We start from the raw sequence: 21630 nt of genomic DNA, 5'->3' as shown, positions 1-21630 counted from the left end.
GTTTGTTTTTAAAAGAATTTTGTGGGAGGCAGTTTTCATTTCTGACCTTACAAGATGCTCCAGACTCATCTTGTATATTTCCTTCCCCAGTGCTAGAATCAGCCATTTCCCCAAGGATCTCTAGTTGTTTTTATTGGAGATCTGGGCATTAGGTGTGCTTGTTGCTACTGGGATGTCATTGTTTCTAGACCCTCTCAGCTGACTAGAGAAAGATGCATGTACTTTAATCTGGCCACCACCATCCATTTACTTAATTTCAATTCTAGTATACATTGATAGTGCTCTCAGAATTGTTAACCCAATGCCTATAGGAAATCACTTTATCAATGGAGTACAGAGTTTATGTACAATCCCTTTGCCTTTATAGTTAGTGACTCCACTCATTTCCAGAGTTATTCAGGTCAGCACCTGTTCCTTCCATCTACTTTGTGAGGTTGTTTTATGCATTTTTAATTAATTAATTAATTAATTAATTATTTTTGAAGATTTATTATTTTTGCTTATTCATGAGAGACACACAGAAAGAGGCAGAGACATAGGCAGAAAGAGAAGCAGGCTCCCTGCGAGGATCCTGATGTGGGACTCGATCCCAGCACTCCGGGATCATGACCTGAGGCAAAGGCCAATGCTCAACCACTGAACCACCCAGGCTCCCCCTTTGTAATGTCTTTATCTGGGTTTGAGATTAGGGTAATGCTGGTGTCTTAGTAAGAATTAAAAAGTTTTCCTTTTATTCCATTTTCTGGAAGAGATCATGAAAATTTTGTATAATGTCTACCTTAAATGTGTGGTAGAACTAACAGGTAAAACCATCTGGACTTGATACTTTATTTTTGTAAGGTTATTAATTATTAATTCAATTACTTTAATAGCTATAGAGCTCTTACCTATTAGAGTTATTTTATATTCCCACTCAGACAATTCCAAAATCTCTGACATATCTAAGTTTTGTTCTGAAACATTTTTCTCTTTAGAATGTTTTTTTTTCTTGTATTTTAGCATGTCATAATTATTCACTGAAAGTCAGACAAGATGAATCAAGTATGAAGAAGATAAATAGAACCTTAGGGTGAGTATTTATGTTAATATTGCTAGGAGGTGGGCTTTGTTAAATGATTGCTGTGCTTATGGTGTTAGAGGCATCAAATTGCTCTAGTACCCTTGTTTCTCTCCCCTTCTTACCTTTGGTCTTCTCTAAGTACTTCTATTCAGAGGGAGTCTGTGTCTCACAACTCTTTCAGCTGTAATGAATCCACTCTTATTATATGGAAGCTTGTTGGTGTGGTTGTATGGCGTGGGAGATAGAGAGCAGTATAAAATCTTCCAATTAAATCTGTCTTTGAGTGCACTTGTGTCATAGTGCTATGACCGTCACAGGTGTTTCTCCAGTGGTATTGCTTTTTTTTTTCCCCTGTACCATCCACCCTTCCTGACTGCAGCATTCCCAAACTGTTAACTTGATGCCCTAACCCCTACTGGCTATATATTCCTTTTTCCCTTAGTTGAGACAGGAGTGCTCTTTCTCCAGCTCTTATCAAGCTGTCAAAGTATTTCTTCCCTGGAGAGGCCTTTGCTATGGAAAAGGCTCTGGGTATATTTCACAATTATTACCCCTCCCCTCTTGCTGGAGCCACTAGCTGATCTTTATCAGATCTCTGCCATGAGACTTTGGTGAGGTGATTATAGGTAAAGCCCACAAAACTGTAGGGGCTCCTCTGAGACAATTCCCAGGACGTCTTTACTCATGCTAGTCCATGCTCAGCCTTCAGTAATTCATCAGAATTATCACTTAAGTGTTCTTAACAATTTATGGCTCTTGGGACTTTTGGGCCAGGTAAGCAAATGTTGACTGCAACTGTCTGGTTTCAGCTGTATTCTAGATTTCAGGGTGACTGTTTGCCTTGCAAACAATTTCTCTAGTGGGTCCAAGAAAAGTCACTGATTCTCAGTTTGAACAGCTTTATCTTGTGAGGTTGTGAGTGACAACTTCCAAGCTCTACACGTTCCAGTGCTGAATCTGTAAGTCCCTATAGTAAGCTTCTAATATATATTTGTTACTGAATGAGTTATTCTTTACTTCCTGCATGAATTTATTTTATGCCTTCTTTTACATGTACATTTTACAATAAAACGTCAGTGAAAAAAGTCTCACTTTGTAAAACATGTTCACACACGTAATCATATTTAGGTATCTTTTCTTTGTAATTTACATGGTCATGCAATTATTTAGCATATAGTTCAGTGAGTGGTGACTCTTGAGCACTTAATAACCCAGTTTTCTAGGACCAAATTAAAATTTTGTGATATAATTTAATTAAAATCATCAATCTATTTTGAGATTTTTTATGCTACTATGAAAGCTCATTGAACATTACAATGCAATCATTTTAAATTATCCTTATCACGTATATACAGAACATTTTCTATTGATTAGTTTGTTAGAAATAAATGGGATTTAGTAGATCCTTTTCTTCCTTTCTTTCCTTTTCCACCAATAGCACAACTGTATGATTTAGTGGAAAAACGATGAGTATTAACAAATAGAAAATGTTAATATATTTCCTGTATTTTATTGGTCTTATGAACAGGAATTATAGTGCTTTTTGGTGAATATGAGCAGATTTCTTAACCTCATGGAGTTTCAGTTTTCTTGTATATAAAATAGGGTTAATAATATAATCCACCTTCTAGACTTTTCATGAGGATCGAATCAGCATGACAAACTTATCACAGTGCTTGGCACATAATGAACACTCTATAAATGTTCAACTAATGTTGTTAGTATTATTAACTATATATAGTCTTTTGGATATACTCAAAACAGTCTCAGTAGAACAAGATATTCTTAATAGCTAATACAGATATGCTAAAGAGAAAGGAAGCCATTTGCAATCTTGTTAATGACATTGTGTCCATAATCCCCATGTGAAAGCAATTGTCACAGTTTTCTGGTCACACAGTTCTCACTTTCCTTTCTGCACTGAGCATTTCTGGAGAATTGAACTTAAATAATATTTAAGGCAAGCTTGTAACCTCTGTCTGCAAAATAAAAATAAGGGTTATTTTTTGTTTTTAAGACCTGTCCTTCTGGTTTATCTTGTCCTCTGTTGTCATTTAGAGATAAGGATCTAATAGAGTTTGAGTCACAGTTCAGTTCTTGAAACCTGTGTTTCCAAAGATCCTTTAAGGATAAAGAGATCTAAGGTCAGAACACCTCACACCAACACTTAGATTAGGATGTTTGATACCCATCCGTAAGTCACATGGCCAAAGTGAAGTTTTTAAAATCGCACACCGGAAGTAACTTGTACAGCACAGGACAGGATTTCCTTGTCATCAGGAAGTGTCTGAGATGGTGAGAAATCCCCGAATGCTCTCTGACAGTTGGTCCAAGCTTAGGAGTTAGGTCAAAGTGGACAATGAAAATTAGGATTCTGGCACCTACACTGCTGGTTTTAGTTGAATTTGAGTGAATTGTTGCATTAGCTAAAGCAGCCAATGAAGAATGAGAAGGAAAAGTAGCTAACAACAAAATCTGAGAAGTTCAGTGGGAGGGACAGAAGAGAGGGGACCCCTGAAGGAGTAGTCCTGCAGGAGAGAATATAAAAAATGAGATCCAGAGAGAGTAAGGGAAATGCAGGCTGAAAAGGGGCTCCTGGATCTTTCAGTTTTAAAGCCTGAAAATGACAGACCAATTCAGCAGGGTGCTAGGGACACTGCTGTGCACTGAGGTGCACGTTGAATGTGTGAGTGGGTGTGAGTGGGCAAGGGTGCGGCATTCTGCCCAGAAAGCCCGGAGGCAGGGAGATTCGGAGATGGGCAGGCTCTGGAGACGCCAAGTTAAAAAAAAAAAAAAAAAAAAAATCAGAGCAATCAGTACCTCTTCAATAAAAATAGGATATGAGAAATACCTGTGCAAAAAGTCATAACCTGTCGCATTTCCAGGCTGTGTCCAGTTGAGAGTTCTGCAGTACCTCCACTTTCCCTAAAGTAATATAAGCTACGGACATGCAGAAATCCACAGGTAGGGCCTGCAATGCTGAAAAAACAAATCCCTAGAAACAGAAGCGGAGCAAAAGACAACAAAGAGAAGACAACATACTTTTTGTGGCCTCTCACATTTGTGCAGGAGCATAATGTGAAACGGGAAGTTTTTGCAACTTTTTGCTACTTCGCCCCACGGGTCAGATGAAATGCAATGGTGAGCCAGATCTGGTTCCCACTCCTGACCAAAACATCTGGTTTGTGATACGTACTCAAAGATCCTGTGTTTTCTAAAGTATGCAGTGGGTGTGGTGACGGCAAGAGCCACCGGACGCAGAATGGATGAGCTAATCAGGGGTCATGTGAAGGTGGGGAGGACCTGAGTCTTTTCAGGTAGTAATGTCATACCAGAGGGGTTAGGGGGGATGGTGCCCATCACCTAAACCTGGCCCCTAGTCCTGCCCAGATTCATGGATTTCACTCATGGTTTCTGGATCTCAACCCCAGGTTGTACAGCATGTGCCTGGGGATTTAGCCCTGGGACAACTGTAGTCCACAGTTTATAAAGCCACTTGATAGCTGGGGTTTAGGAAAAGAGGAAGGCAATTTGGCATATGGATATATACTTTTACGGCCATATATAAATGTGATAAATAGCAAAATATGTACATCTATCTATGCATGTCTTTCTCGAAGGTTTCTAAGAGATATGATTTTCCTCTTAAACCTACATTTCACCGTTCCCAAAATAAAATACTACCCACATTTTATTGGGCACTGAGCTGTCTCAAGTCTGATTTGCCGTTCAGCATGACAAACTCTATATTTTAAGCCCGCGTATCCTATTTATCATACTTGTATGTGACAATAGCCTCCCATGTGGAAAATATTTTAATGTTTATGAGCCACCAGCTCACATCCTATTCTTGCACAACACTTTCTACTTTTCAAAATGCTTTTATAGGTTATCTTTTTGGATCCGACTCCCGGTACTGCAGCCATCTGTCACTGCCTCTGTTTTTACTACTGAAGCAACAAACACACGGAAGGGGAATTGTTAAACCTGTGGGATCCCACGGAGCTCGACGGGGGAAGTGGACACATCACATGCTCCCCAGTCCCCAGGGAGTGGGGACCCAGGAAGGTGGCCCACACGGTCACGTTCAAAACCAGCATGCCGGAGGTGTTAGGACTGCAGCCGGCTGGAAGGGAAGCCGGCGTGGGATGCGAAAAGGGTGAGCTCACTTTTGGATGAGCGGCGTGTGGGGGGCCGTGGGAGCAGCATGCACAGATTGGGGCGCAGAGCGGCAGCCAGGCTGGGGTGGAGGCGGGAGGCCGACGCAAGGTGAGACCATAGGTCAAGTGAAGATGCAGACTTGGCAGCGGTGCAAACCCTGATCACCGAGCCTGCACCGAGAGGGGCGCAGGGGGGAAGCCGGGCCTTGGAGGCCCCACGTGAGGCACGGGAGAGGGAAGAGCACCAGGATCCGGGGTTCCTGAGGCCCAGACCATGTGCATTTAATCTCCAGCCTGCCCTGAGCACAGAGCCAGGAGCTGCAGCCTGGAGGCCCTCACCTATGCGGTGACCCCAGGTGACCGGCCCTCTTCTCCCCACCACGGCTTTATTTCTCTTCTCTGCGACTTCCTGACTCCACATTTCCTCCCATGGTTTGGAAGGATACATTTTTCAGGCTTAGGGGTGATGGGCAAACATTTTTTTTTTTTTTTTAATGTGGGGTTTGGCATTTAAACGTCCGGAAAAGTTGTGAAATCAATTTTCTCGGATAAAGATGGACAGATGGAAATGTCTGGTGCTTTTTCTTACACATGTGCAAGTGTGCAGAATGAGATCATTGCTGATTGTGCTACACTGGAACTCTGTTTTACCAGATTTTAGGAAGAGTATTGTCTTTTGTTTTGGAGCCGGAGCGCTGGGGTGGAAATACTGCCTCCAGACTGAAAGGAGAGCTGGGTGTGGAATATTTAGTGGTGTCGAGTTTTCATAGGCTTTTCCCAAACACTTACCAAGTCTCTTTGGAGAATTTAGATTTCCTTTCTGTTCAAACTATGTGCAATTGCACTGATTCCACCTATTGTATCACGTTGTCTGTGACAGAGGGTGAAGAAAATATAAAATTAGCTGAGATGGAAAGGAAAAGGGAACTACTGGTTTTTTGTTTGTTTGTTTGTTTGTTTGTTTTTGTTTGTTTGTTTTGATCACAGGTAGGAGCCTATCTTGGAAACTAAAAGATCTGTGAGCATCATGAAGCAGATAGCAAAACTTTAATATTGTAACTCAGGCACGTGGGGAATAATAGTTTCATTATTTTGGATATACCCGAGCAGGCCATCTTTCGGGGTCCCCACTCACTGGGGAGTGGGAGAAAATTAATAAAACATCCACTTTCATTTACAGCTAAGTGAGATCCAGTACGTTTAATAATCCCTTTACAGGAACCCTCAATGTCTCAGATCAACACACTCAGTTTTATACCAGCCCGGCCAGGCTGTCCTACCAAATCAGTGTGGTCATGTCCTGGGTTGGGGTGGCGGCAGCCCCAGGGATGCTTTTGACCGGAGTTGTAAAGTAGGATGAGGCAGGAGCTCTGCCCATGCTGTTGCTACCACATCTGTCTTGTCCTTTCTTCTCTGTAGGAAGGAAGCGATGATACAGTCATCCTGACCACTCTGTTCTTGGCCCTCTGTGCTCTCCTCCCTGCTTTCTCTCTGCCCCTAGAGTCCTGTCTTACAGAAACCTCTGCATGCCAGTGAAGAAGCCTGGCACTTGGTAATGTGAGAGTAAACGGGTACAGGAATGGGGAACTCGGCCTCAAAGGAGAAGCTGGGTTTACAAGCTTCTTTTCTTGCCTCGTAATCCTATTTTGCATGCCATACGCTGAGTATTGCTTTATTCTTTGTCTCTGCTGTCTTTCTCTAAAAAATCCCAACCACGTGTAGGAAATAGTTAACCCTTACAGGCCAGGAAAACACTCTTGAATGACAGAAGGAAAACTATTACCCCAATTCACTTCATATACACATTCTTATTTTTTTTTCTAAATGCCATTCATATCACCTCCCCACTACTCCCCCTTCTCCCCTTTTCCTGGAACCCTCAACCCAGTACCAAGCTTCTGCCCCCAGAGCCCATTTCACCTTGTCATTTTACAATGCTTTTCCTACTCTATGGTGCTGGATTTCTTCTTTCTTCTTTCTTGACCTCCCCTTAGTTTTATACAAACCCATTGTCTAAATAGGTTCTTTCTTTCATTCTTTCTTTTTTTTAAAAAAGATTTATTTATTTATTTATTTATTTATTTATTTATTTATTTATCTATTTAAAGAAGAACGAGCAAGAGAGAGCACAAACCAGGGCAGGGGCAGAAGGAGAGGGAGGGGCAAACTCCCCTCTGAGCAGGGAGCTTAACTCGTTTGGGGCTGGATCCCAGGACCCTGGGATGATTCCCTAAGCTGAAGGCAGACTCTTAACTGATTGAGCCACCCAGGCACCCTGTAGTAGTTTCTAAAAAAGAAACTTTGGAGGTAAGGTGTCCTCATTTTACCTGACATGTGATTGATAAATTTTGAGTACAGAATTCTAGATTGGAAAGAATTTCCCCCACTAATGGAAACCATTGCTTTCTAGCGTTAAGTCCTATCATTGGTAAGTCATAAGTTCGAAGTCCTATGTTCCCTATCCCATCTTCTTTGTTTTTGTGTTTGTGGCATGTGTGTGATACTGTATTATGTATGTGCACAGATACATAAAATTTTTTAAACCATCATTTAGTGTAGGCTGAGGGTGGCGAGGAAAGATGTACACATGGATTACATATCATTTTCATGAAAAAGCTACCTTTCTCTTCTTTTCTCCTATATTATTTTTATCAGAGTATCTTTAAGTGATATGTTCATAAAGGTTCATGGGTATGAACCTGTATACAGAATCTGTATCAGAAAATGTTTTTATGTTTTGTATTTTTATTTAACCTCAACCCCTGATTGTGAAAGTTCACAATCCTTTACTCTTAGAGCTTTATAGGTTTTCTCATTATCTTCTAGCATTTAGTGTCATGGAGAAGCCTGATGCTTGTTTAATCCCTATTCATTTGTAAATAATCACTTTTTGCTTCATTCTGAAACAAGTAGGGTTTTAACTTTATTCTGGAAATTTAAAACATCAGGAAAGGTTACCACGGGGCCAGTGGCTATGGGAAAGACACTAGGTCCTCATTACTCCAGCATGAATCAGAAGTAGTGTCAGCCTGCACTCCAATGTTTCTAGCAGCAATGTCCACAATGGCCAAACTGTGAAGGAGCCTCGGTGTCCATCGAAAGATGAATGGATAAAGAAGATGTGGTTTATGTATACAGTGGAATATTACTCAGCCATTAGAAACGACAAATACCCACCATTTGCTTCAACATGGATGGAACTGGAGGGTATTATGCTGAGTGAAATAAGTCAAACGGAGAAGGACAAACATTATATGGTCTCATTCACTGGGGAATATAAATAATAGTGAAAGGGAATAGAAGGGAAGGGAGAAGAAATGTGCGGGAAATATCAGAAAGGGAGACAGAACATGAAGACTCCTAACTCTGGGAAACGAACTAGGGGTGGTGGAAGGGGAGGAGGGTGGGGGGTGGGGGTGAATGGGTGATGGGCACTGAGGGGGGCACTTGCTGGGATGAGCACTGGGTGTCATTCTGTATGTTGGCAAATTGAACACCAATAAAAAATAAATTTATTATTAAAAAAAAAAGAAGTAGTGTCAGGACTAGAGAAATGTACTGCCACCGTGCACGGGGGAACATGTTCTTCTGGGTCTCATCTTCCCAGAAAAGGTAAGGCCAAAGAGGGGGTTGTCAGTGTGTTAATTTCAGGACCCAGCTGCAGAGAAAAATATATAGAATGAAGTTGTTAATCCATGTAACAAAGAACTATTAGCTGTCATTCTGATCCAGCTTCTTAGCAAAATGGCCTGTAGACCCTCAACTTTGAGGAGTTCCCTGGCAGAGATTATAAACAGTATCCAATTTGGCAGAACCGACCCTTAAAGGAAGGGATTCAACAAATTCAAAGAGAATATAGAGTATCCAAAATTGCTGACTATGGATGTGCATAGCCCAGGACACTCAGAAGCTGAATGGCTGAACAGATGCTATATACCAGTAATACCCAACTTTTGTCTCATATTTAAAGGGCAAGCTTCAAATGGTTCCCAGGTGAATGTGGAAATGTGGAATCAAAGTAATACCTCATACTAATCTTAGCTGGATATAATCTTTATTTTTTTTCTAAAGAAAGTGAAAATAGTCTGAAAGATCCTCTAAATGCATGGTGATTTTCTTATGGGTAGGCCATTAGAAAGAAACCTAGCTATGGGTACCTAACTGCAGAGTAGAAATAGGAGGAAGGGATGGATGAGGAAATCCATGGCCTTGCCATCTCTACTTACTCTCAACTACATGTTTTTCTTATGACCTAGAAGCACAAGAAGGTAAGTGAGAGAGAAGAGAAACAGCTTTGCATGTACTAACCAAATCAGCCGAAAGAAGAAAGAAAGAAGAAAGAAAGAAAGAAAGAAAGAAAGAAAGAAAGAAAGAAAGAAGAAAGAAAGAAAGAAAGAAAGAAAGAAAGAAAGAAAGAAAGAACGAACAACAGTGAATCACTGGAGGATGTGTGATACAGAAAGCCACCCTAAACTTCTGTTAACCCCAAGTTGAAGAATGCTAGAAAGTGAGGAATGGTGTTGCCTCTAGGGCAGAAGACTCAATTGATTTGATGAGAAAGTATTTAAAAACAAGATATTCAAATTAAAGCTACTGGCAGACAACTGCTTCCCCAAACCATCTTTACTCTGCTCTTAATAGAGGACATTGATTAACTGTCCACATTCAAAGAAGAGTAATATGAAGAAAGGAACAATCTTGGGATCTATGCATTGCTACTACAAAGAGAGAAGGAGGGAGAGGGAGTGGGAGGGAAGAAGAAGAAGGGGAAGAAGGAGGAAGAGAAGAGGAGGAAGGAGGGCAAAAAAAGAAGGGGAGGAGGAGGGGGAAGAAAAAGAGAAGGAGGAGAAGAAAACATAACAAACAACTTGAAGATAGTGAAAACATGACAGAAGAATTACTCCAGGAAACAAAAGAAAATTTCAGACACATACTAATTTTTTAAAAGATTTATTTATTCATGAGAGACACAGAGAGAGAGAGGCAGAGACAGAGGCAGAGGGAGAAACAGGCTCCATGCAGGGAGCCCGACATGGGACTCGATCCCAGGTCTCCAGGATCAGGTCCTGGGTTGAAGGCGGCGCTAAACCACTGAGCCACCTGGGCTCCCCGACACATACTAATCTATATTCTACTATTAGTTGAAGAAAACACACTATATAGATGAAAGAGGTCAAAGGGGTGATAAGGAGGCAATAAAAAAGAAAAATATGCTAGAGAACTTACTAAAGAAATGGGAGCTAGTCAAATCATTGCAGAGAACAGAAGAAACAAAGTATAAAAGACTGTTGCCAAGGGTCTGGGGAAAGATTTGAAAATCACAGAGAAAAGCTGTACTCTCACATTAATATATGTAAAATCCAATACTTACAGTGAATAAAAACACTTGATAAGCTAAGAATAGAAATAAATTTGCTTTGGTTGGTATAGAATACCTTAGCAGAAATTCACATAAAACATCTTTTAAAAGGTTTTATTTATTTATTCATGAGAGACACAGAGAGAGAGGGGTGAGACACAGGGAGAGGGAGAAGCAGGCTCCTTGTGGGGAGCCTGATGTGGGACTTGATCCCAGGACCCTAGGATCATGATCTGAGCCAAAGACAGACACTCAACCACTGAGCCACCCAAAGTGCTCCACTCACGTGAAACATTTGTGTTGGAGTAACTATACAGGGATTCCTACTCAAGTCAAAAGAAGAGATGCTATTATTTATCCCTGCTCTGGTAGTATAAAATTAGAAAAGGGAGCAACAATACATTTTATGGGCAAGACATGGACAAGATTATTTATCTATGAATGATTGGTTTGACAACATAGAAATTTAAGAGAATCAGAATGGAAAGAATAGAACTAATTAATACGGTTCAGTGAATGGGGCAGGGATTATAGATTATTAATATAGGAATCAAAATGCTGGAACATGCAAATATAAGACTTTTTCAAAATAATGATTTTAAATGAAGATTTAATTTTAATGTTAACATTCAAGGTGGTAATTAATAAAATAATATCCCTTTTGGAGGACAATTTATCATTATCTGTTAATATTTCTCAAAACATAGAATCTTGGATCCAGGAGTCCTACTCCTAAAAATTTGTTCCAGAAAAATTCAGCACATGTAAAAATATTTATATGTATAAGAATATTAATTGCTGTATTATTTGTAATAGTACATAGATGTTGTAAAGGCACAGAAACATGTATTTTAGATATTAAGAGAAAAGCTATATACACTCTATATATGTATCCCATTTTTGTAAGAGGGCCTCCTGTAAATGCATGTATAAGTCTGTATGTGTATCTATATACTTAATTCTCAACAGGTTTACTTCCCAAGACTGAGAAAGAGAAGGGCATCTATTTTTCATTTTATATATTTCTTAATAGTTTTTGTCTGTTTCTAAGCTTTTTTTTTTTCTTTAAGCAAAGAGAATGTATTATTTGCTATGCAAACTAAACAAAGCTAACACTAAAACTTCCTGAATTGGAGCCTTAGCTCTACCAGTAATTGGTTTGCATGATCTTCGGTAAATTGCTTAAGTTTTCAGAGTCTCAGTTTCCTCATTTTAATAATAGTACCAACCTCACAGAGTTATTAGAGGACTAATGAGTTAATAAATATATGATGGGACATTCTCCAGAATATATCACACACTAGGTCACAAATCAGGTCTCAACAAGTATAAATAGTCTGAAATCATACCATGCATATTTTAATATATTTATATCAATTATTTATATTTATATATATATAGATTTTCTTTAAATTCAATTAATTAACATTCAATATATTATTGGTTTCAGAGGTAGGGGTCAGTGATTTATCAGTCTTATATAATACCCAATGCTCATTACATCACGTGGCCTCCTTAATGCCTGTCACCCAATTACCCCATCCCCCCCACCGCCCTCTCTTCCAGTGACCCTCAGTTTGTTTCCTATGATTAAGAGTTTCTTATGCATATTTTCTGACCACAATGCTGTGAAACTTGAAATTGACCACAAGAAAAAAATTTGGAAAGACCATAAATACATGGAAGTTAAATAACATATTACTAAATAGTGAATGGGCCAACCAGGAAATCCAAGAAGAAATTTAAAAAATGGGGTGCTTGGGTGGCTCAATCGGCTGAGGTCACTATCTCTGAGTTGTGGGACTGAACCCCACATCATGCTCAGTGTTCAGTATGGAATCTGCTTGTCCCTCTCCCTCTGCTCCTCCCTTGCTTGCCCACCCTCAAATGAATAAATGAAATCTTTTTAAAAAGTACATGGAAAAAAAAAAAAAGTACATGGAAACAAATGAAAATGAAAACAAGACAGTCCCAAACCTTTGGGGTGTAGCAAAAGTGGTCTTAAGAGGGAAATACATAGCATACACATCTACCTTAAGAAGTCTCAAAAAAATAACCTAATTTTACCCCTAAAGGAGCTAGAAAATGAAAAAGCCTAAGCCAATAGGAGGGAAATGATAGAGCAAAAATAAATTATATGAAAACTAAAAAAGTAATAGAACAGATCAACAAAATCAGGAGCTAATTCTCTGAAAAAATTAATAAAATTGATAAACCCCTAGCCAGACTTATCAAAAAGAAAAGAAAAAGGACCCAAATAAATAAAATCACAAATGAGGGAGGGGGGGGGGAACAAACAACCGATACCACAGAAATACAAACAATGATAAGAGAATATTATGAAAAACTATATGCCAACAAATTGGATAACCTGGAAGAAATGGATAAATTCCTAGAAACAAAACTACCAAAATTTAAACAGGAAGAAATAGAAAACTTGAATAGACGGGTAACCAACAAAGAAATTGAATCAATAATGAAAAACCTTCCAACAAACAAAAGTACAGGGCCAGATGGCTTCACAGGTGAATTTTACCAAACATTTAAAGACCACCTAGTACCTATTCTCCTCAAACTCTTTCAAAGAATAGAAAACGAAGGAAAACTTCCAAATTCATTTTATGACAGTAGCATTACCCTGATACTAAAACCAGGTAAAGACTCCACTAAAAAAGAGAACTACAGGCCAATATCCCTGATGAACATGGATGTAAAAATTCTCACTAAAATACTAGCAAACCAAAACCAATAATACATTAAAAGAATCATTCACCACTAGCAAATGGGATTTATTACTGGGCTTCAAGGATGGTTTGATATTTACAAATTGATCAATGTGATAAACCACATTAATAAAAGAAAGGATAAGAACCATATGATCTGGGATCCCTGGGTGGCACAGCGGTTTGGCGCCTGCCTTTGGCCCAGGGCGCGATCCTGGAGACCCGGGATCGAATCCCACGTCGGGCTCCCGGTGCATGGAGCCTGCTTCTCCCTCTGCCTCTCTCTCTCTCTCTCTCTCTCTGTGACTATCATAAATAAAAAAATAAAAATTAAAAAAAAATTAAAACGTTTAAAATAAAAAGAACCATATGATCCTCTCAATAGATTCAGAAAAAGCATCTGACAAAATACAGCATCCTTTCATGACAAAAACTCTCAACAAAGTAGGATTAGAGGGAACATACCCGAATATAATACAGGAAAGTCCATATGTGAAAAAAACAAACAAATACACCTAATACCATCCTCAATGGAGAAAAACTGAGAGCTTTTCCTCTATGGTCTGAAATAAGACAGAGATGTCCACTTCCAAATGTTGGAATCCTAGCTTCAGTAGTCAGACAACAAAAAGAAATAAAAGGCATCCAAATCAGCAAGGAAGGATCAAAGTTTTCGCTATTTGCAGATGACATGATACTCTATATAGAACCCAAAAGACTCCACCAAAGAATTACTAGAATTCAGTAAAGTCGCAGGATATAAAATCAACATACAGAGATCTGTTGCATTGCTAAATACCAATAGTGAATCAGAATCAAGGAATTGATCCTATTTACACAGAAATCTCTCTTTGGAATTTAACTTACACGTGCATATCCCAGAGGCCCATCCTTTGACTTCTTCTCAGTGTCTCTGCAGTATTTGATAAAATGGATTGTTCAATGTATAATCGCTCTCCCTTAAAAAAAAAAAAAAAAAAAAAGACTTGGGATCCCTGGGTGGCTCAGCAGTTTAGCGCTTGCCTTCAGCCCAGGGCATGATTCTGGAGTCCTGGGATCGAGTCTCACATCAGGCTCCCTGCATGGAGCCTGCTTCTCTCTCTGCCTGTATCTCTGCCTCCCTCTCCCTCTCTCTCTGTGTATCTCATGAATAAATAAATAAAATCTTTAAAAAAAGACTTTATTTTTAGAAAAGTTTTAGAATTATAGGAAATTGAGAATATAGTACAGTGGGTTTCCATAAATACCCTTAAAAAGTTTTCCCTCTTGTTAACATTTGTGTGGTAAAACAAACAAACAAACAAACATTCGTGTGGTATATTTGTTACAATTTTTGAAACATTATTGATGTATTATTATTAACTAAATTCCATATGATATGTAGATTTCCTTAGTTTTTACCCAGCATTTTTTTTTTCCTGTTCCGGGATCCCATCCAGAATATCACACACAAAAAAAATATTTACTTGTCATTTCTCCTCAGGCTGCTCTTATCTGCGATGGTTTCTCACATTTTTCTTATGTTTTTTGTTTTTGTTTTTGTTTTTTTGTGATGATTCAGTTTTGAGGAGTTCTGGTCAGATATTTTGTAAAATGTTCCTCAATTTGAGTTTGTATGATATTTTCCTCATGACTAAACTGGGATTATGAGTTTCGGGGAAGAATATCACAGAGGTGAAGTGCTGTTTTCATCACATCATGGTGATTTATGATTGCTGAAATCAACCTGATCACCTGGCTGAGGTGATCACAAGCTTGCCAGGTCTCTGCACTGCAAAGTCCCTCCTTTTATCCCCTTTCATACTCTCCTCTATGGAAGCAAGTCACTATGTGCAGCCCATACTTAAGGAGTGAGGATTTATGGTTCCCCTATATTCTCTTCTAAATCTCCTGCCTTGAATATTCTCACAGAGCACAATCTTGGTTTTCTTTTTATCACTTTGATATGCTAAGTATAGGTCTAACCAAATACCCTGTGTCAGTGGTGTCTCCTTTTCCCTCCTCAGTAAATCCCTCCTGTCCACTCCACTCCTCTGTCTTCTCCTGCCTGCAAGAGGCTCCCAAAGGTGTACTCTTAGCCTGGCCCCTCTCCTGAGCTCAAAGGCCAGATATCTCCACAAGATTCACCTGTAAGCACATGACAGTTCAATCTTCCAAACGCTGACCTCTTCGTCTTCTCTTTCTTCATGTCTGATTACTGAGTTGTCCTGTCACGAAACCTCAGAGCTGTATCGAGTGTTTCTTGCTTGCACTGAATTCAGCCAAATTATCAGTTCTTGAAATCATCCATATGAAATCTCTCCCCTCAATCTCTTCTTTTTTATCCATGGTCACCCAGAGTCAGGACGTCACTTTCTCTCATCTAGATAGTTTCAATGGTGTCCGTTCATATACCTCTTTCTTCACAATCTATTTTGTGCCCAGATGGTTTATTCAATACGGCTAAAGTTATAGTATTCTGAGGTAAACATCTTTAGTGGTTGGTTCCCTGTTAGTGAATATCTCCCTCGTTCCCCTCCTTCTTCCTTCCCTCCATACACCCACTCTACCATCACTGTCATCAACACCACCAATTACTAAATGACAAGCATTTTATTCAATGCTCATGGGGTAGAGACAAATTGTTGAAATGTGGCTACAGTCAACCAAGGTGAGCATACATTCTTCACAGTGACATGTAAGGCACCACATATTCTAATCTCTACCTCCAAATAGATCTTCTGCTGTCTATATAAATGCTGCTTTAAACATATTATTTAATCTATCTAGAATGTCCTATATTCTGAGACATCATTACAAACATACACAGACATAAACACATACACACACACTGATGTTATCTCTCTTGTCTTCAAATTCATGTGGCATTCTGTTTATGTTTAACACATGGGGCTTTCCCCACCCCCTAGATTATCATCCTCTGTGTACATGTCTTTTATCCCTCCCCAGACTGGTAGTCCCTTCAAGTCACTGTGGTGCTTCAGTTATATCTTATCTCCTTTAGTGCTTGCATAAAGCGGACCCTCAGTAAATCATTTTGACAGCTTACCTTGCTTTGTGTTATACAGAAGTCCTTGAAGTGAGAAACAGGTCCTAGATAATTACTGTAAACCTGGCCCTGTGTACCATAGAACACTATCAGAAAGGGGTTGCTGTTTGTATCCAATTTGGTACACGTCAAATAATTATCTGTCTGCCATATAGTACTGTTAGAATTTATTTTCTTTTATCAGTAGGAAAAAACGTTATCGATAACAAACAGTGAAAATCACAGCTCAGGGTATCTGTACCTACTTAAATAGCTTTTACTAAGCATCTGTTAGAATTCCTTGCCAACCAAGATGTTTTAAGCACCTTGCTACTATTTAATTGTGCAAAATAACCACAGTTTTAGGGTTGAATTTCTAAGTGATTTTTCTTTTTTGTGTACTTTCCAGAATTTATTTCAGACATAGTTTTCAATTTTGAATAATAACATTTCAAATCAACCCCAAGGAAAACGTTGTAGGACAACATAAAAAATGAAGTCACTTTTCATGTGTTTCCCATTGGCAAATTACCGTGGTTTTTTTTCTGCCACCAGGCTTCATCTAATGATGTGACCTTTACCGTGCTAATAGACAGCAAACAAAAATCTGCCAAATTGTGATAAAATATAGGTTTTAAATATAAAATGAATTAAGCTAAGAAGATTTATAAAGGTCAAAAGCATGGAAAAATTAAGTTGAAACAGTGATTTGTGTTTGACACATATTGTACCAGATTTTCTCCAAGGTTATTTTCTGAAATCTTAAGGCTTAATAACTGTATGAGGAAATGTACTTTTTTTTTTAAAAAAGTAACACTACAATAGTGTTGGCTAATTATTTGTTTGAGCTCAGATATGAGTTTATTCAATAATTATTATATAGCAAATATGCTCTAGGTAATGGGACACACTCAATAAACTCAATAAAGATCCTTAACCTCTTGCAAAATACAGTTTAATAGGTGAGGGAGAGAAGAAAATGTTTGTTTCAGGGAAAATGCTTGTGGAAGGTGTACCTCTCTCACTTAGACTTCTAAGAAGATGGAGTCTGCCCTGCACACAGTGGGGGAAGACAACTGCACATATAAATGACATAAAACACATAAAAGTATGGGGGAGAAAAACCGTGTGCTTCTGAAATTGAGAGAAGTGAAAGGAAAGTTCCTTATGGTGTGAGAGAAGCTTGAGAGTGTAAAAGACTAAAAGGTGGTGATTCTCAACCAGGGATGAGTTTGGCCCCAGGGACATTTGTCAATGTGTGGAGATATTTCTGGTTGCTGCAACTCGGCGTGTATGGAGGCATATCAGGATCTAGTGAGTAGAGGCCAGGGATGCTACTACCTATCCTCTAATGCACAGGACAGCCTCCTACAACAAAGAATACTCTTGTTCCAGTGTCAGTAGAGCATGGGCCAATGCTGTTATAGATAAGCCTGTAGACATAAATTAGGATTAGGTCACAAAATTAATTGTGAAGGAGTTTGGAATTTATACTGGGAGTCATGGGGCACCATTGAGGGATTTAAGCACTTTTTTTTTTTTTTTTTTTTTGTCATTCAAGAGCCACTCTATTATCATGGCTGTTATTGGATATTTGTTTATAGTGAGTCTCACTCATGGGATTGGAAAATAGTGCTTATTATGAATTACTATGAATTTCCACCAGTCATACAAAAGTTGAGAGAGCATCATTGTGGAAAGTTTGCTAGAAGTTTAAAAGCCAGAAGGAAAGATACCGTAATTCTTTGGCCCCTACCAGTCACAGGATAGTCTTTAAAAATGTGTATATTTATGTTACTGGAGTCTCTCCTGCCACAGAGTCAAGCATGAGCACCCACTCACACAAATCTGAAGCCGTGTTGGAGATCAATAGAAGACCACAATGAACCATTGTGCAGTTTCAACTGGGAAAAAGAAAAAGAGAGAAAAAGAGAAACCTCATATGTCTATGAAAAGAGGAATCATTCAAAGCTTCAGAACAGGCTTATTTTTTTTTTAATTAAAAAAATTTTTTTTAGTCCAGAGCCTTTTGAACATCTGGACAATTATAACCTCTCTTTTTAGAAATACGCACTTATCCTCCCAAATATTGCATCTAATTTCAGGGGTTCGCGGACCCTATAGAGATTCAGTGATTTCTCACATGATGCTAACATTCCCCAAAATATCTAAAGGCTAGATTTATAGAGACAAAAATTTGCCAAAGGAAATACAGCACAATTTACAATCATCCAGAGAAAGCTTTGCATTTTTTAATCAATGAAGAATTCTTTCCAAAAAAGCTCACTAAGATGCCACTTGTGTCATCTTGCAAAATATAAGTAATATTGCATCACAGCTAAAAAAGTCAATGGAAACAAGCAATTTTTCTTATGATCTATAATGAGGACAATATGTTGCTCTGGTTACAATAACCTCTGTGATGAACAATTCTGTACACCATGAGATTTCTGCTGATTCCTGTGCATGAAATCATTACTTTCTCTAAAAATAGTGATTGATTACAGTCTCAGTGTCTTAAAAATGGGAAGAAAGGGTGAATTGATCTTGCTTGTGTTCATTATTTTTTTTCTCTTCTACATTCAGGTACTGAACTGTCAATTCCCTTTACTCTCTTGCACTACAGATGTCCCAATTGCCTTAGTCAGGAAAGAAATGCCCCCCAAATACCCACACCATCATAAACATACACACATGGATACACACATCTCATCAGTTCTTTGGAGGAGATAATACATGCTTATTTAATGGTTTCTATCTCTAGTGACACCATCACCAATAACCCACTGTATTTTCTCCTTGTTTGTCAATACCCCCTTCATTTGTCTCACTTGTTAGTTTCTACAAAGAATCTGAGCATCTGTTTATCTCTAGTTCTCTCTGGGATTTCCAGTAATTTCTTCACTCAAACCAAATTCCATTATAACAATCTGAATGTCTGCTGGTGCTCTTTAGATTGGGGTTTTGTGGACTTTTTGAATCTAAGGCAGAAGAACTTAATACCTAGTCAGAATCAATCTGTCGGCTGGGACTCAGGGTCTTCTTATAAGCTGATTGGTTGTTTGCAAAATTCATTTCCTTCTCAAGCTTTTCACATGTCTGGTTCCATCTTTAAACTAGTAAAGGTGGCTAGAATCCTTCTCATACTTCCCATCTCTCATCTCTTTCTGCCACATTTCTCTGACTCTAGCTAAAGAACGTTCTCTACTTTTAAAGGCTCATGGGATTAGACTGGGTAACACAGAGTACTCTCTATCTTACAGTTTCGTTTTTTTAAAAGATTTTATTTATTTATTTATTTATTTATTTATTTATTTATTTATTTATTCATGAGAGAGGCAGAGACACAGGCAGAGGGAGAAGCAGGCTCCTCGCAGGGAGTCCAATACAGGACTCAATCCTTGGGCCCTGGGATCACCATCTGAGCCAAAGGCAGATGCTCAACCACTGAGCCACCTAGGCATCCCTATCTTAAAGTTTCTAACCTTAATTACTTCTAAAATGTCTCTTTGCCATGTAATATAACATACTTTAGAGTCCATGGATTAGGATTTGGACATCTATGGGGGCGGGGCATGATGCTACAGAAACCTACAGATAAAAATATATCATGGACATTCAGAGGAAGGGTGGGGTGATCAGTTCTAATTAGAACTGTCATGGAAGATCAAAACCACAAAGAGATATCACTTCACACTATTGAAGGGCTGCCATCAAAAGACAAGAGATAATGTGTATTGGCAATAATGATAAGAGAAAGGAACTACTGCTCTGTTGGCAGAATGCAAATTGGTGCAGCCACTATGATAAACATGTATGTATGGATTTTCTTAAAAAGAATAGAACTATCATGTGGTCCAGCAATCCCACTTCTGTACATATTATTTCCAAAGGAAATGAAATCAGGATCCCAAACAGATATCTGCACTCCCATGTTCGGTGCAGCATTATTTGCAAGAGTCAAGATATGGAAATAACATAAGGATCCATCAATGAATCCTGAACAATGAACAAAGAAGATGTGATAAATATATATAGTAGAATATTTTTCAGCCCTGAGAAAGAAGGAAATCCTGCCAATTGTGACAACATGGATGGACCTTAAGGGCACTAAGTTCCCTTAAGTAAAGTAAAGTAATTCAGAGAAAGTCAGATAATGTATGATATCACTTATATGTGAAATCTGTAAAAGCTGAACTCATAGGATCAGACAATAGAATGATGGTTACCAGTATATGAGGTGAGGGCAGAGGAAATGGAGAGACACTGGCCAGAAGGTACAAATTTTCAGTTAGAAGATGAATCCATTTTGGGGATCTAATGTACAGCATGATCATATATAATCATATATATGATGATATTGTATTTTATACTTGAAAGGGATTAAGAAAATAGATCTTAAATATTCTCACCACAAAAAAGAAATGGTAGTTATGTGAAATGATGGTGGTGTTAGTCAACTCTAGAGGAGTGATGATTTTGCAACATGTAAGTATATCAGATGAATGTGTCATCCTCCTTAAACTTACACAGTGTTAATATGTCAATTAAAAATAAATAAATAAAGGGATGCCTGGGTGGCTCAGTGATTGGGCATCTTCCTTCAGCTCAGGACATGATCAGGAGTTCTGGGATCGAGTCCTGCATCGGGCTCCTGCATGCAGCCTGCTTCTCCTCCCTCTGCAAATGTCTCTGTCTCTCATGAATAAATAAATAAAATCTTAAAAAAAATAGGTAAAATTTTCTAAAACTGTTAGAAAAAGAACCATTATATAAGAACTATATAAAGGAGGTGGGACCTTGGGTTTCCGGCTGGGCCTTAAGTTTTGAGTAGAATTTTGACTGCTGGAGCTGAAGCTTGAGAGCATAGAGATCTGAACATGGGAAAGTATGAGAGTTTGGAAGAAATAGTGGCTAGTCAAATTTGGGGCATGAAAGATGAAAAAGTAGGTTGGAGCCAGGGAGTGGAGTATCTTAAATTATGGGTCAAAGGTTTACTCTTATTAAGAATATAACCTGTACCTTGAAGATATTAAATAAAAATAAATACTAAAATTAAAAAAAACGCATTTCTTAAGTGCTGCAAGTGAATTCTGAGAAAAGTCAATTTTGCAATGATTAGATAAATTTATCTGCAGAAAGCATAATGTTACTGATATGGTTTGGGTTGTGGGAAGAGTCTGACAATTGAGGAAGCCAAATGCAGAAAGAGCACCTCTTAGCAACTCCTAAATAAGGACTTCCCATTAAGGTTTTAATATTTTCTGTGAAATAAAGGCTTCAGATTTTACAGATGTTCA

At 38.6% G+C, this 21630-nt stretch overlaps 1 protein-coding gene and 1 long non-coding RNA gene across 2 annotated transcripts in view; one reads left to right on the top strand and one right to left on the bottom strand.

The window, feature by feature from the left end:
- The window catches only part of KBTBD8 (kelch repeat and BTB domain containing 8), a 113887-nt gene that overhangs the window by 18593 nt on the left and 73664 nt on the right, over window positions 1-21630 (top strand). Inside the window, exons 5-6 of the transcript XR_013357686.1 lie at window positions 1000-1069; window positions 4949-5219. The gene's annotated coding sequence lies outside the window, so the exon portion shown is untranslated. The remainder of the gene's footprint in view (window positions 1-999; window positions 1070-4948; window positions 5220-21630) is intronic.
- Window positions 1-21630, bottom strand: part of LOC144289770 (uncharacterized) — a 101135-nt gene that overhangs the window by 76204 nt on the left and 3301 nt on the right. Inside the window, exon 2 of the long non-coding RNA XR_013357687.1 lies at window positions 14170-14261. This is a non-coding gene — a long non-coding RNA (uncharacterized LOC144289770). The remainder of the gene's footprint in view (window positions 1-14169; window positions 14262-21630) is intronic.

Source organism: Canis aureus, chromosome 19 (assembly GCF_053574225.1).
Source record: "Canis aureus isolate CA01 chromosome 19, VMU_Caureus_v.1.0, whole genome shotgun sequence".
In the NCBI taxonomy this organism is placed as follows: domain Eukaryota; kingdom Metazoa; phylum Chordata; class Mammalia; order Carnivora; family Canidae; genus Canis; species Canis aureus.
This window is presented reverse-complemented; position numbering and strand designations above follow the sequence as displayed.